This window comes from Amblyraja radiata, unplaced genomic scaffold (genome assembly GCF_010909765.2).
Source record: "Amblyraja radiata isolate CabotCenter1 unplaced genomic scaffold, sAmbRad1.1.pri scaffold_1008_ctg1, whole genome shotgun sequence".
Lineage (NCBI taxonomy): Eukaryota > Metazoa > Chordata > Chondrichthyes > Rajiformes > Rajidae > Amblyraja > Amblyraja radiata.
In genome coordinates, this window is record NW_022630190.1 from 278 (window position 1) to 5,000 (window position 4,723).

Consider the following 4,723-nt stretch of genomic DNA (forward strand, 5'->3'; position numbering starts at 1 on the left):
CTTCTTTGCATCTGAAAGTTGGGTGTTTGCAGCCTGCCAGTGAGAGTCTGGCAATAGCTCTGTTTCGCCCTATGTGGGGCTGATATTTGTTCGGAGGCCCTGGAGTGGTTGTAAATGATTCCACGGCCACGGAAGGCAGCCGGGCAGAAGCGTCCGATAAAGTGGTCATTATTGTTACGATGCATGTAGGTTTTTGCAGTTTGCAAATCGGCTGCTGTGCTTTAATCTTGAACAAAAACATCTTGTAATAAAAACATTAGAGCGGTAGAGCTGCTGCCTCACAGCGCCAGAGACCCGGGTTCGATCCTGACTACGGGTACATTCTCCCCGTGGGTTTTCTCCGAGAACTTCGCTTTCCTCCCACACTCCAAAGACGTGCGGGTTTGTCGATTAATTGGCCTGGTGTAAATGTAAAAATTGTCCGTAGTGTACGATAGTGTTAACGTGCGGGGATCGCTGGTCAGTGTGGACTCGATGGGCCGAAGGATCTGGTTCCCCACTGTATCTCTGAACTAAACTAAACTAAACATGGCTGCAAAAGAGTTCTGGCTCCCCCTAAGGTTGTGTAAGATTCACATCAATGCAAATTTTTTTCGGGAGAGATTTATTACTGATCCTGCTCTAGATTTCTTTGGATGCCAATTTAAAATTGATTAAAACCATGAGTGATGACAAGGCAGTCATTTTCTTTCCCTCTCTAATTCTGACTTTACTCTTAAGGAAAGGACGTGGGTGAGGTTTTGGCCTCTAGTTTAGTTTGGAGATCAAACATGGAAACTGACTCTTTGACCCACCGAGTCCACGCCGACCATCGATCACTCACTTGCACCAGTTCTATGTTAACCCACTTTCTCACCAACACCCTAAACTCTAGAGGCAATTTTACAAAGGCCAATTAACCTACAAACCTGCACGTCTTTGGATGAGGGAACTAACCCACGTAGTCACTGGGGAAAAATGTAAATTTGTGCAATCTGTGCCACCTATTGGAATACAATATGAAGTTGAAAACGCTGCCTGGAATGGTGCTGAAGGCTGATCTGATAGTGACGTTTTAAAAGGCTTTTGGATAGACATCTGGATATAGATTACGTGCAGGCAGATGAGAGTTTGTCTTAGGTACACAAAAATGCTGGAGAAACTCAGCGGGTGCAGCAGCATCTATGGAGCGAAGGAGATAGGTAACGTTTCGGGCCGAAACCCTTTTTCAGACTGATGGGGGTGGCGGGGAGAAGGAAGGAAAAAGGGAGGAGGAGGAGCCCGAGGGCTGGGGGATGGGAGGAGACAGCTCGAGGGCTAAGGAAGGGGAGGAGACAGCAAGGGCTAACAAAATTGGGAGAATTCAATGTTCATGCCCCCCGGATGCAGGCTCCCCAAGCGGAATATGAGGTGCTGTTCCTCCAATTTCCGGTGTTGCTCACTCTGGCAATGGAGGAGACCCAGGACAGAGAGGTCGGATTAGGAATGGGAGGGGGAGTTGAAGTGCTGAGCCACCGGGAGGTCAGGTAGGTTCTTGCGGACCGAGCGGAGGTGTTCGGCGAAACGATCGCCCAACCTCCGCTTAGTCTCACCGATGTAGATCAGCTGACATCTAGAGCAGCGGATGCAGTAGATGAGGTTGGAGGAGATACAGGTGAACCTCTGTCGCACCTGGAACGACTGCTTGGGTCCTTGAATGGAGTCGAGGGGGGAGGTAAAGGGACAGGTGTTGCATTTATTGCGGTTGTCTTGGCAGCATGTTTGGCATGGACATTGTGGGCTGAAGGGCCTGTTCCTCCACTGTACTGTTCTATATTTCCATTTATGTTAACAGAGTCACCCATAAATTCACCTGTGAATTTGAGATTCATTTTTCTTCTTTGCTTCACCGTGTTGAAGTGAAGCTCTCTGTTGCAGGAAGTGGTGGAGGGAACACAGAGATATGCATTTAAGGGGAAGCTAGATAAGCATGGAGGAGAACAAGTCACAGAGTATTGTGGGCGCAGTCCAGACCATCACACAAAGCTGCCTCCCTTCCATTGACTCCATCTACCTTAAGCTGCCTCGGCAAACCCAGCAGCCCAGACCATCACACAAAGCTACCTTTCCATTGACTCCATCTACAGCTCACGTACGGTCAGCAGCATAATCAAGGACCAGTCTCACCCCCGGCCACTCCCTCTTCTCCCCTCTCCCACCGGGCAAGAGGTACAGAAGTGTGAAAACCAACGCACACACACACCTCCAGATTCAGGGACAGTTTCTCCCCAGCTGTTATCAGGCAACTGAACCATCCTACCACAACCAGAGAGCGGTCCTGAACTACTATCTGTGTAAGAAGGAACTGCAGATGCTGGTTTATACTGAAGATAGTCACAAAAAGCTGGAGTAACTCAGCGGGGCAGGCAGCATCTCTGGAGAGAAGGATTGGGTGATGTTTCGGGTTCTTCGGTTAGGTTTCATTTAGAGAAACAGCGTGGAAACAGGCCCTTGGGTCCACCGGGTCTGTGCCGACCAGCGATCCCCGTTACATTAGCAAACACTGCACACTAGGGGACAATTGACAATTTATTACCGAAGCCAATTAACCCACAAGCCCGCACGGAGCACCCGGAGAAAAACCCACGCAGGTCGTGGGGGGGAGGGGGGGGGGGGAACGTGGGGGGAGACGTACAAATCTCCGTGCAGACAGCACCTGTAGTCAGGATTGAATATGGGTCCCTGGCGCTGTGAGGCAGCAACTCTACCTGGCGCTGTGAGGCCCTCAAGGCTGATGGCAGTGTAAAGATGTGAAGGTATTTGTGGGTTTTGTTAGTTGCGTGGTGAGGCGGGGTGGGAATGTGATCACTGTGCAACCTTACAACTGGTTTCCCTTTCAGCCTCCGGCAGATTCTCGTGACCTGGGTGACCCTCTACGTTGCTCTGACCGAAGCTGTGGACAAAAGCAACTTTAAAACATGCGAACTGAGTTCCTTCTGCAAGTAAGTCTAGTTTAGAGAGACACAGCGCGGAAACATGGCCCTTCGGCCCCGCCGGGACCATACCGACCCGCGATCCCCGCGCTCTTAACACTCTCCCGCACACACCAGGGACAATTTACATTCATACCAAAAGTAGACAAAAGTGCTGGAGAAACTCAGTGGGTTGCAGCAGCATCTATGGAGCGGAGGAAATAGGCAACGTTTCGGGCCGAAACCCTTCCGGGTTTCGGCCCGAAACGTTGCCTATTTCCTTCAGGGTTTCGAGCCGAGCACTTTTCTCCAGCATTTTTGTCTCCCTTCGATTTTCCACCATCTTCAGATTCAGATTCAATTTTAATTGTCATTGTCAGTGTACAGTACAGAGACAACGAAATGCATCTTAAACAATTACATTCATACCAAGCTAATTTTGAAGAAGTTCTCCTCCTCTCTCCGGAGACATTCACAACCTCCTCTCTAACTGCCCCCTCTCTGTGATTCCCCCCCTGCCCTCCAACAGCCCTCGGGCTCCTCCTCCTCCTCCTCCTCCTTTTTCCTTCCTTCTCCCCGCCACCCCCTATCAGTCTGAAGAAGGGTTGCCTATTTCCTTCGCTCCATAGATGCTGCTGCACCCGCTGAGTTTCCCCAGCATTTTTGTGTACCTTCGATTTTCCAGCATCTGCACAGTTCCTTCTTCAACCCGTTGAGATAATAATCTGCCCCCTTGTTTTTTCCCACCAAAGTTGATAACCTCTCATTTATCTATATTATACTGCATCTGCCACGCTTCTGCCCACTCACTCAACCTGTCCAGGTAACCCTGCAACCCCCTAACTGATGACACGCCACTGTGTGCTCGGCAATGAATCTCTCTTGTGTGTTCCTTGCAGGAGACAAAGGAACGTTAAACCAGAGCATTCCCCCTACCGAGCGCTGCTGAACTCCTTGGAGGTGACTGAGAAAAGCATCAAGTTGCAGCTAATTAACGAAGCCAACAAGGTGAGTGCCTTCCCGGGGCGTGGAGAAAGCTGTCCGCTGTCTCGGGCACAAAGCCCGCTGAGATTCTGTGACTTGGACCAACTTAAGATTATGGCATCCCCTCTCTCTCCGTCCCTCCCCGACCCAATTCGAAGTCATCTTGTTGAGTCTCGTGGTAGACAAAAATGCTGGAGAAACTCCGAGGGTTGAGGCAGCATCTATGGAGCGAAGGAATAGGCGACGTTTCGGGTCGAGACCCCTCTTCAGACAGTCTCATTGTCTGTATCTATTTTATAGACAATAGGTGCAGGAGCAGGCCATTCGGCCCTTCGAGCCTGCACCGCCATTCAATGTGATCATGGCTGATCATGCACAATCAGTACCCCGTTCCTGCCTGCTCCCCATACCCCCCCGATCCCATTAGCCACAATGGCCACATCTAACTCCCTCTTAAATATAGCCAATGAACTGGCCTCAACTACCTTCCCAATGTTGGGCGAGTCCAGAACCAGGAGCCACAGTCTTAGAATAAAGGGGAGGCCATTTAAGACTGAGGTGAGAAAAAAACGTTTTCACCCAGAGAGTTGTGAATTTGTGGAATTCCCTGCCACAGAGGGCAGTGGAGGCCAAGTCACTGGATGGATTTAAGAGAGAGTTAGATAGAGCTCTAGGGGCTAGTGGAGTCGAGGGATATGGGGAGAAGAGGCACGGGTTATTGATTGGGGACGATCAGCCATGATCACATTGAATGGCGGTGCAGGCTCGAAGGGCCGAATGGCCTGCTCCTGCACCTTTTTTCTATGTTT

At 50.3% G+C, this 4,723-nt stretch overlaps 1 protein-coding gene across 2 annotated transcripts in view; it reads left to right on the plus strand.

Moving 5' to 3' along the window:
* The first annotated feature begins 2,832 nt into the window (after window positions 1-2,832).
* The window catches only part of LOC116969679 (neutral alpha-glucosidase AB-like), a 31,617-nt gene continuing 29,726 nt past the window's right edge, over window positions 2,833-4,723 (plus strand). The window contains exons 1-2 of one of the 2 annotated variants that reach the window (XM_033016472.1): window positions 2,833-2,960; window positions 3,830-3,938. The gene's annotated coding sequence lies outside the window, so the exon portion shown is untranslated. The remainder of the gene's footprint in view (window positions 2,961-3,829; window positions 3,939-4,723) is intronic. The other variant, XM_033016471.1, reaches the window with a different exon arrangement.